General features: G+C 37.5%; 1 protein-coding gene across 1 annotated transcript in view; it reads left to right on the plus strand.

Annotated features, from left to right (window-relative positions):
- Positions 1–6,889: 6,889 nt before the first annotated feature.
- SLC38A4 (solute carrier family 38 member 4) overlaps positions 6,890–12,074 on the plus strand; it is a 53,622-nt gene continuing 48,437 nt past the window's right edge. The window contains exons 1-2 of the mRNA XM_055085730.1: positions 6,890–7,677; positions 10,428–10,523. The gene's annotated coding sequence lies outside the window, so the exon portion shown is untranslated. The remainder of the gene's footprint in view (positions 7,678–10,427; positions 10,524–12,074) is intronic.

The raw sequence follows: 12,074 nt of genomic DNA on the forward strand, positions 1-12,074 counted from the left end.
TGCCAGATGAACACCCAGGTTTTACTTTCCAAGGTGAAAGTCAAAAGCAAAACTTTACAACAACCTATTAGCTTTTAACTTTAGTTTGATTTCTCTTTATTCTGTTTAACTATTGACAAGATAAGAGAATTAACATCTTATGCTTACATTAGCTATATATACTAGAAAATACTTTTCAAAGGACATTTAGCTTCCATTAATAATAAATTTCTATTACTTCATTAGTACTACATTTAATTAATTTAATAATAGTTAATTTTTAATTATAATCTGCTATGCAACAGCAAAATTTAAGATTCTAGAAACATTTTAGTAAGCAAAAGGTGAGAATTTGAAATTTAATTGTATTTATCATCATCAATTTAAAATATGTAATAATATCAATGGTGATATTTTTACTTTTATGAGTGTAAAAATATTTTATAGATTCACTCAGGATTGGCCCCAACCCAGGAAACCGTATCTTCTCTTAAGCTATATAATTACTCAACCTGGAATTCTCCCATCATGGACTTTTCAGGAATTTGATCCTTTCAACTGGTGAGAGGTTATTCTCTACCCAGATCCCCCAATCCCTCTGAACTATTACTTCCTACACTGTCACTTTTTAAAAATTTTGATCAGAATTGAAATAAAAGCCAATTTATACCCTTTGTAATTATGTGTATAAAGTCCAGAGTTTCTAGACTTGTAAATATTCTGGTTTGCAAAAAAATTAGAGAAACAAATCAATAGCCCATAAGAACACATTTTTTTTACTCCTTTATTCTGCATCAAAATTAAGTGAGAAAAATAGATGAAGACAGCCCACTTTTGAATTACGGAAAGTATGGAAATAGTCAGGTGTGTTAGGCTTCAAATTTCACGGAATTTGAGCAACCAAATATACCAAATATTGAAACCGAAAGAAGGCCCAGTCACCTGCCCACCTGACAATAAAGCACAAATCATTTTCTCACCATAAAAATAGAAGAAATGTTTTATACGTGTTCTTTAGAAAGATATAGAGTGGTTTTTTTTAAGGTTTTACAAGATTCGCTTTTAACAAATACACTTCAAACATGTATGCAAAGTATCGTGCAAAATAAAAATAAGGCGTTATATTTACAAATCATGTTTTTTATAAAATGGTAGTCATTAACCCAAATACTTACATTGCTGTGGTTGTGTCCTCTTTGCCAGAGTCACTGTCATACATCCAAATACCCCACACCTTTCAGATTTCTTTTGTAAATAATAATAATAATAGTAGCAATAATACTTAGAAACAGTCTAAGTGTAATATTTGGAAATATTCTTATGGTCCCATATGAAAATGTTATTACTATACACATTTCCATCTTGCAGAATATCTAATCTGGACCTGGACAACTAACATATTTTTGTATGTTTCTTTAAAAATAGTTCTCCTTATCTTAGAAACACATATAGGCTTTGTGTTGCAGTGGTTGCTATGGCAAGTTTGTATATTTTAATAAATACCAGACCAGAGTAAACAGACACCACAGCAGGCCAAGGTAGCTGGAAACATCAAGATCATGTCAGCATTTCTGTTATAAATATATATGTCTTCAGGATTTCCTACATGTGAAATGTTAACTCCAAAGCAAGTTAACACGAGGCAACGAATGCTAATGCTTAAGAGGCTGAGTATTTTAAGGAGCCCACAAAAAGTAGCTATTTCTCCTTGGGATCTGTGAATATTGCAAATAATGAAAGTTTGGGGACCGTTCCTGGAATGTTTGCCAGTAGGCTTAGGAACTAAATTTGCCACCTGGTTTTCAGCCAAGAATATGGAATGAAATGTGTAAATTGGAGTTTAGTTAATATATGATAACTATTCTTCTGAATCAAAAATAATCTACTGTTTAAGAAGGTTCTCATAAAAATATTAAATTCCTAGGCTATTTTATGTGGTTCACCAATCTAAAAATATACAACCAACAACTATTAATATTTCTATATCTGTATCTCTATTACTATATCCCAAGCCCTGTTCTAAGCTCTGTACATGTATGAGCCCACTTGCAGAAAAGTAAATAAAGAATACACATGCCTTCTTTAGTAAGTTACTGTGTTCCGTGCAAAAATAAGAAAGGAAGGAAAGAAGTAAGGAGAGAAGGAAGGAAAAAGTAATAGAATAAAAAATAAAAAGTCTTAATTTATCAGTCTACTCAAGATATAAAACAAAGGTCATCTCCATTTGATTCATAGAGCTATATAGAGAGAGCAAGATAGGTGCTTTCTAAACCTTTAGAATCTTTGAAAAGTTATTTCCTCCCCTCCCTCACCAAATCTACTCAGCATAGGCATACTGTCTCATGTACATCTTGTGTCAATTATTCTCAAATAATTTCAGTGGTCACAGCATAGAATAACTAAGTATGATTAGATGAGATAATGCAAAACTTTGAAAGAAAATTGTTTCTTAAACATTTTTGGTGGAAACTCATGCGCTAGGAGGCCATGTGACTGCATCTTTTTCTACACATTGAAAATGAACCTGTACATACACCTAAACATTCCTCATGGGTAGATCTAAACTTGGTGATAAGGCAAATAGAAACTGAATACTTTTATTTGCTGAAATCCTAGGAAAAAAAGAATAAACAGAATCTTGCAGTTTTCACTCTAGCTGGAGTGAGAAGACATCTAAAAATGTGTTTCATCTCTTTGCCACATATTTCTAAATCCTTATATTAGTGCAATAAAAAACTGGGCTTCCCTGGTGGCGCAGTGGTTGGGAGTCTGCCTGCCGACGCGGGGGACACAGGTTCGTGCCCCGGTTCTGAGAAGATCCCACATGCCGCAGAGCAGCTAGGCCCGTGAGCCATGGCCACTGAGCCTGCGCGTCTGGAGCCTGTGCTCCGCAACGGGAGAGGCCACAACAGTGAGAGGCCCGCGTACCGCAAAAAAAAAACACCAAAAACAAAAAAACCAACTATACTGGATATTATTAAAGAAATATTTAAATAATATTTCTTGTGACTGAAACATGACCAGAAAACACTGAGTAAAATCCTTAGGGGATTTTTCAACAACTCACTGAAGCCTCATTTTTTCTATTTCATGTCATAGTTCTTGCTCCTGTTCATGTTTTTCATAACTGGGCATGGGACAGACAAAAATCTTGTTTACTTAATGATTGCCCCAGGAAAACCAGTCTACATGACTGCACATTGGACAATGAATAATGCAACAGATTATTTATTGTTATCCTACCACCAAATAGTGGGACCGATTTAAAAGCAACAGCTAAATTTACGTTATAAAAATTAAACAGGGTTGTTGAGACCATGAGTCTTAGTAGTCTGGATAAGTATTAAGCCTCAAGACATCCATATTGATGTAATAAATATACTTAAACATTATTCTGTTTAGGATAAAGACAGAGACTGATGTCAGTATGTTTACACTCATGTGGGAACAGCTCCATATGTCAGCAACTGGAATACCAACTGTTTGAAAGAGGAAGAGATGGAAAGAAAGTAAAACATCAGAGTGGACATCACCAACTTCTACCAGTATTATGTTTATTCCCGTTTCTACCCACGGCACCTAGGAAAAAAAATGGCCTGTTCCCAAACAGCATAAGAATATTTGATAAGAACACTAAAGATTTTTACATAATGTTGTTTTTCATTTCTATAAAGCTTTCTGTTTGAAAATGCCTGCATATATGTTTCCTCATTTCTAAGGAAATTGGCCTGAATGTACTAAAAAATTTGACACAACAGTCTTCTAGACTTCAACTCAAAATCTAACCAGTCTTATCTAGGTTAACCTCAAATGAATGAGAAGTAGCATATGCGCATGCTTGTAAGACTTCCCTGTATTTAAGAGGTGCAAAGATGGAAGCTGTGGGTCCTGTTTGATCAAGAAGGTGCCTCAAAGAGAGCCAGTCATCCAGTCACGTTGCCAGCTTATCCAGACACTGATTCATAATGACTAAAAAGGTCTTACCGTTGAATCAGCTGATTCTGATTAGACCAAAACTATGTGGCTGGACAATTTTAGAATTAGTATGAAAATGCCAGCCATCTCAAATCCCAGAGTATAAGCAAAAGGTAGACCATTTACTGTGGCATCTGGAAAATGCATCTTGGTACGTTTGGGGGTCTTCATGTTTTGTCAATCTCACAGAAAAAAAAAAAAATAATCCAAAGCAAAGCCAAATCAAACCTTCCAAAATCTACCAGCACGTTTGCATGTTTAAACACTGGCTCTGAGAGCAGGTTCAGGGGTAAATATGTACCATGGTGCCATTCAGCTTCACAGGTTGGTTGGTTAATGTTAAACAAACACGGCTTGCAAACCATGTCTTATTACAAGAGGTTGTTTTCTGAGATTCCATGGGTCAGGGTCAAAACCTGCCATTTTCTAGCTTTTCAACAGCGCTAATCAATAGTTTAACAGATGAAATAATAGCCTAGTAAACAGTGACAATACACTTCCAAGGCAAAAGGTGTTGAAACCAATTTAATTCTATGAGCAATTTTGCTAATGTTGCATTACCCTTATAATCAAACAGCCATAAAAATACTTTTTATGTTTAGAATGCTTAAATATCCATTATCTCATTTTATCCTCACAGTCATAATGGTTCTTATTAGACCCAGTTTTAATGAGAAAACTGAGTTCTAGAATATTTACATGCCTTTAATCTACTTTTCAACAAAGACTTATTCAGTAGGTACCATACAAGATTTTGAAGTTAGTGACAATTCCTTAAGTATACACATCTAACAAATACTTACCTGTTTAAGATGTGTCAGATACTCTCCTAACTGTTCTAGAAATAGGGACTTAGTTAATCCTCAAAACATCAGGGTGAGGTAGGCATTATTAGTCTCTCCTTTTTACAGAGGAGGAAACTGAGGCATGGAGATAGCAAACAACTTGCCCAAAGTCAGATGGTAATTAAGTGGCAGGAATCAGATTTAAGTCTAGATAGTCAAGGTCTAGAAGCTATAGTAGATTCAGCTCCACTGAATAAGACACAGTGTCTGCTCCTGAGGACTTCAAAATCTAGAAGGGCAGACACATAGACAAATATGCTAGTACAGCATGTAGGCCTAATAGCAAAGCTTGTAGGAAGCAGAGATAGCACAGAGGAGGGAGGGATTAATTCTACTCTGTAAAGTCTCTCAAGTAGTAGATAGCACATCTGAATCCTTGAATTTGGACTCCAGAGTCAGTGTGCTCTCCATTTCATAGGGTAACTCCATGTTTAGTAAAAGAATTTGGAATTACCGTGAGAAAATAACAATGCACTTACAGGACGATAGCATATGAACCAAAGGATAAAAGCTGAGCTTTTTTTTTTTTTTTTTTTTTTTTTTGTGGTATGCGGGCCTCCCCCTGCTGGGGCCTCTCCCGTTGCGGAGCACAGGCTCCGGACGCGCAGGCTCAGCGGTCATGGCTCACGGGCCCAGCCGCTCCGCGGCACGTGGGATCCTCCCAGACCGGGGCGCGAACCCGGTTCCCCTGCATCGGCAGGCGGACGCGCAACCACTGCGCCACCAGGGAAGCCCTGAGCTTTTTAAATAGGGGAAAAAATGTACTGTGGATCCTAATAGATATAATTATAAACATAGATACAAGTCTCTCTCTATATGTAACATAGACTATATAATGTAATATACATGTAGATAACCACAGAACTCTTGTGTATCTTAACTCAACTGTAAAGCTCCCCAGTTTTTCTAAAGCTTGTGGTCAGTCAGAAAAAACAGAGCCAGATGTTCAGAAGAAGGACAGCCTAAAGGGGAAAACCTGATGGCATCATTCTGGGTGTATAATAGGTGTTCAGTGTTTACTCCCTGATTGAATGATTGATTGATTGACTGATAGAAAACAGGAAAAGGAAAGAAAAAAAAAGACTAAAGGCAGTTCATTTCATTATTCACCTTTTAACTTGGTAAAAATTTTGATAAAGAGAATTAATTAATTCTAAATATTTAGAATTGGAATTTTATGTCAACATATCAGAATTTTATGTCCACTGTGCCTCTAGTGGACAACCACTTTGCTATTTCTTTGAGAGCTGTATAAGTGTGGCTACCATCTATTTACATTTCTAAGTTTTGTGGTCCAAACAGTGGCAAAAGGAACTCAATGGGAAGAAATAAATAACAGTTTTGCCAGTTTGAACTATAGTCACGTTTATAAGTGTATTTTCAGCACATATGAGATCCTCAATAAATGAATGAATGAATTCCATTTGCTTCTTCCAATGGTCTTGTTGTCACCCAGGAATTATATACTTTTTAGAAGCGAGAAAACAAAGGCCCAGATAGCTTACCGAGTTGATAGTTCCACAGCTAGTAAGTGATGGAGTGAACCCAAATCTTCAGAATCAAGTGCAAGGCTAAATGTCAGCATAGCAAAAGAGGAAGACCTTGTTCAGCCATTCAGATTCTTTGGGTGCCAGAGGTTAGAGGGATGAATAGATACAGTTTCAACACAAAAAAGGTGAGCTCCTCTCAGACCTTCTCTGAAAAAGCTGTTAAAAGCCTTAGGCTTCAAAGGAAATGTCCTTTTAAACTTGAAAAAAGGCCGCAAGCAAAATTATTTTCATCAATATGATTGTCTTATGCCCATGTAAAAATCAAATCACCCATCATTAAAAAGCAAGTATAGGGCTTCCCTAGTGGCTCAGTGGTTGAGAGTCCGCCTGCCGATGCAGGGGACACGGGTTCGTGCCCCGGTCCGGGAAGATCCCACCTGCCGATACTACACTAGATACTATAAAAAAAAAGAATTAGAGACTATAGATGCTTGCAAATCAGGACATTAATATTACTGAATAAATTACTCTTATATAATTTACTTAGTTATCAATCTTTACTTAGATGTGTTTTTTAAATAATTAAGAAAAATTTAAATAGGTTGAAACTTAGATTCTAATTTTAAAAATAATCTTCAAATATCTAGGAATGTGGGACTTCCCTGGTGGTCCAGTGTTTAGGACTCTGCACTTCCACCGCAGGGGGCACAGGTTCGATCCCTGGTTGGGGAACTAAGACCCCACATGCCACACAGTGTGGCCAAAAAAAAAAAAAAAAAAAAATCTAAGAATAACTCGAGTCAAGATTTCTATAGCTAAAAATTCAACTCCTGTAAGTCTTGTAATTAACTCCTTAACTCCTTATATATTTTACATCATTTAAAGCAAAATACCTCATGAACCTGAATTTTTCTGTTCTTAGCCAAATTATAATACAACAAACCTGGTAGCCCAAACACAGAGCAGAGGCCCCAGCCCACTTAAACACGCCAAGGACGCAATGCACTCAAGAATTGCCTCGTGCTACCCTGGTGGTTATTACTGTTTGCAGTAACCTTAATTATCACCATTCCTAACAAAGCACATTTTCTTCACATAGCTGAAACTGTGAGCTCTATGTGGCATTGCTGGGCTGGTCTTTTTTATGAACTCATTTGAACTGAACAGAACAAAGAAAAGACATGGCCCCCTGACCCCCTGTGATCCCACCAGTGACCTCTCCAGTTGTGTTTCTCAGCATTCCAGGAAGAACAGGCAGCTAGGAGCAGTTTCTTACCTCCTTGCCTCTTCTCATGCTGCCCCTCTGCCTGCAGTCTGCGCCCCATGCCATTGTTCCTGGCCAGCTCCTGTCTATTCTTTCAGTCTGAGCCTAGCTGTCGCCTTCTCCGGTAAGTCTTCTCTGTCCTTTTCAAGCTGAGTTGGGTGCCACACTTCTCCGACCCCTCAGTTCCCACGGGCATTTCACCTGCCACATTATAGCATCATGACTACTTAAGCAATGGATTCCCTGGAGATACCAGGGCTTCTTGAGAGCAGAGACTGGGTCTTATGCTTTTGTCTGTCTTGCCTGAGCCCCTACCATGAAGCCTGACACATAGGTGCTCAATAATATTTATTGAATGCACAAATGAAGATGACTGCTTACTAAGCTATAATAGAAACTGACTATCTCGCAGCATTAGGAGAAAACATTGAGGCTCCAAATATATTTAAAATCCCATTTTTCTCAACAATTTTGAGAGCTCTTAGAGTACCTCTTGCTGATGGGGAAAAAAACAATCCATCCCTCCAGAACAAACTGGACATGTATAATTTCATCTAGAAATAACTCACAAGTGCCCATTCAGAATTGAAGATTTTTTTAAAGAGAGTTGATTGTTCCTAGTCAAACACCCAAAATATTCTCACTAAGAATAGAGGTTTAGCTAGTGGCTCATGTCTGGCATTGATTAACAATTTGTTACAAAACCTAAGAGAAGAACTCTTTGTTTTTGTTGCTTTTGTTTTTAATAATGTTTATTGTTTTTCCCATAGTGAAAGTAATCCATACTTTTTAAAGGTTATTTGGAAAATATAGATGAGAAAAAAACCATTATCAACATTTTCACAATCTGGAAATACCCACTCTTTATATTTTGATATGTGTTCTTTCAGGCATTTTTCCCTCTGCCTGAAAAGGGAAATATTATATTATGCATATATTAAAAATATATGTTTTTATATATTATATGTATAATTTTAAAAACAACACAGGGAGCATATTACTGTTATATTTTGTATCTTGCTTTTGAAAACTTATTATAATTATAATTTTCCGATATCCTTATTATTCTTTGAATATTCTTTGAACACATCATTGGTAATTACTGCTTAATATTCCGGGAATGCAGCACTCTATAAAAGGACTAATGGCTCCTTACACATAGCATGGGCTTTCACTTTACCATCTCACAATTGGCTCTGAGCATAAGAAGGAACTACTGCATTTTAATATATGGCGGGATCCTCAGAATAGAATATTTCTTGTTGCAACCCTTAAATAAATTCTAAAGAATTGTTTTGGATGCACAGATTGAATCAGTACATTTAATAAAGACTTTCATTCAAGGGCTTCCCTGGTGGTGCAGTGGTTGAGAGTCCGCCTGCCAATGCAGGGGACACGGGTTCGTGCCCCGGTCCGGGAAGATCCCACATGCCGCGGAGCAGCTGGGCCCGTGAGCCATGGCCGCTGAGCCTGCGCGTTCGGAGCCTGTGCACCGCAACGCGAGAGGCCACAACAGTGAGAGGCCCGCGTACCGCAAAAAAAACAAAAACAAAAACAAAATTTATACAGTACCTACTATGAACCAGGCATAACCTAATATTAATAAGGTAAACAAACAAAACAGATTGCTTACAACTAATCTAAATTGGCTGTCTAGACATACTTGAATCCATCCCCAAACCTCATAAATATATCATCTGCCCCTCTACTGCTGTCCTGAAGAATGAGGTCAAGACATTTACTTTTTCCGAGTCAGCTTTCCTATATTTAAAGAAAGATTTGTGCTACCAACTTTATACCCAGCCCTCCAGGAAGTATAATTCCTAACTCATGCAACACATAAAGAACAAAAAGTTCAGTGAATCTTGTCATGCCGGACGCTGCTAACACCTGTAGCAAAGGACAGTACATCTGTCAACAAGCATGCTGCAAAGAGCTCTGACCGCAACATGGCTGGGCCCTGCGGTTGCTTACAGCTCAGCGAGAGAGAGCTCCCTGGGCAGAAACCTGCCCTCTCACTGAGGAGACCTGACTCAGGAAATCCTCTGCATTCCCTGAAAAGTCCATTAAGAAAGGTCAACGTCACTATTATATGTCTTATTCTGCTCAAAAATTCCTTTGAAGAACACTTTATGATGGACTTGCATTCCTTATTTCAATATACTGGTGAGCCCACCTGAGCATATCTTTTGTTATTAGGGGCACTGATTCTTTTACAGGATGGTTTCATGTCACCTTTCATCACCTTTTCGGAGAGCCCCTTCCCTTTAAACATTCTGCTGGGTGCTCTTCCGTCTCCTTTGCCCTCTATCTCCTCCCAGTCCAGCCAGGCAGCCTATTGGGTCCCAGCTCTAGAAACTGTTGGTTGTCTGAATTCAAGCAAGATGACACCAGATTTACAAAGTCCAATCACTGATGAAATTACAGAGACCAAATGCATAGAAATTGTTCTGGAGGAGAATTTGCTTTGAAAGGAAAGGGATGGGAGGGACTACGAAAGAGAGCAATGGAAATGAATGTGCTGCTGCCCAAATAGAATGTAATTTTTAAACCATCAATTGCTATTAGTTAGAAAGGCAGTCGACTAAATTTAGCACCGTATTAATACTGTATTCTGTATGAAGAACTTAAATTAACAACGTGATTTAGTTATTGAGGAAGTGTTGTTGTAATTGAATCATTATAATCATACATCTCCTAGCAGGGCTATTTTCTCAAGCAGACATTTTAAAGGATAAGAATCATTCTTTAAGGCAAGCTTTTAAGAGCTCTAATTTAGCATTTAGAATTTCAGTACATTATTTAAGTTATAATCACCCATAAGCCACACAGACCTTGTTATCCTTCTTCACCTTGGTGTATTTGCTTAAGCAGAAGCCTGGAATGAACTTGTGATACCCTTTTCTCTGCATCATTTCCATGTGGGATCAAGAAATGAAATGGACCAGAAAGATTTGAGTTGCTTGAAAGGTAAAATGGAGAGAACAAAATATCATGAACAACATGAGCTGTCTTCTAACTAGTTTTTTTTTTTTTCGTCAGCTAAGGCTAAAAGGTATTTTCTATTTAGGTCTGTGGCCAAGTCAGTAAGTTTGTCAACCAGCACCAAACGTGTTTGCTAATTTTGCAACACAGTGACTATTCAAACATTTCCAAAATGCTCCATTGTATAACTGTAAAGGTGGTTTAGGCTGGGCTCAAGAGAGGGGGATGCCGTCAACCGAGCAATTTCCTCAGCACACGTGGGTTGCTGCCCTTCTCTTGGTCAGGGAGGTCTTTTGAACAGAAAAGCAGGGCCTCTCCCAGGGGCCAGGGCTGGGCAGCCCTTTGAGGCCTCATATTTGAGAGGGTCCCAAATTTAGACTTTTTGAAGTTATCATCAAATAAGGCTATTCATTAAGTCACTTGTATTATATTTGTGTTGAGGTGTTATTTTGTGGACTAGGATCATTGAAAAATGTATGACAATTTAGAAACCCCGTTCACGATTTTTAAAAAATTTAAAAAGTATATTTGGAGCCTCAAAAAAATAGAAGTGACCTAAGCTTCCACAGATATCTGAGAGATTCTGCTGAAGGGGAATGAGAAAATTATGCTTCCCTCACCCTGCAGGAAGGACCTATGTGCTCAGGTCACCTCTAGGATAACATGAATTCTGCTATTTGAATGATTTAGGAAGATTTCTGCAACATTTCTGTATGGTTTTTCTTCTTTTTCTTTTCTGCATGTATTCATACTAAGAGAGATAAGGTGAAGAATTTGGAGGGTCAAAGAGTGACATCAAAAGAGATCACAAGTGCTCTTCATCACTCTAAGCCTGAAACCCAAAAGCCAGAGAGTAAATCCTATGTTAAAAAGAAGTAATCAACATCTTGTTTCTAACTGTAGCTGTGCCAGTGTTTCCTGTTTCTAGGAGTGATTTGGTCAGACAGACGTTTACCCATAATACTATTAAAAAAAAAAAAAAGAAAAGTTGGATTAATGCACATTTTGTCCATATTTGGAAGCACTAATATTGGCTGTTGGATGAGAACAGACCTATAATCTTGGAAACTGATCTACTTTATCAGATTTTGAGTTTACAAATCTGAAGCCTGGAAATGATAAAATTCTTTTCTTGGAAATGAAGACATCATAAAGACACAGAAAACTTAAAAAGAAACAGAAGCAAGGAGAAAGGTAGGTGACCTAAAGGGAAATTGAAGTAAGAGCAAAGACAAGTAAGTGAATACAGATAGAAAGGCAATACAAAATTATGAAAAATTAGGTCATTTTGTTTCTTAGTTGTTACTGTTGCTACCCATCTCCTTCCAATTTGACTATAACCACATTGTATTTCCAAGTATTATTTTGTCCCATGACTAAAATTAGAAATTTGGGTACAGTCATGATGAGCACAAGAGGTTGCCTTTCCCAGTGTCATTGAAAAATGCCATGATGATCTGGCTAAGGGATTTTTTTAAATTGTTGACCGATTTTAACTTTATCCAGCTGGAACTTTCCCTTCGAAGAAATCGATGA

Source organism: Physeter macrocephalus, chromosome 6, assembly GCF_002837175.3.
Source record: "Physeter macrocephalus isolate SW-GA chromosome 6, ASM283717v5, whole genome shotgun sequence".
Lineage (NCBI taxonomy): Eukaryota > Metazoa > Chordata > Mammalia > Artiodactyla > Physeteridae > Physeter > Physeter macrocephalus.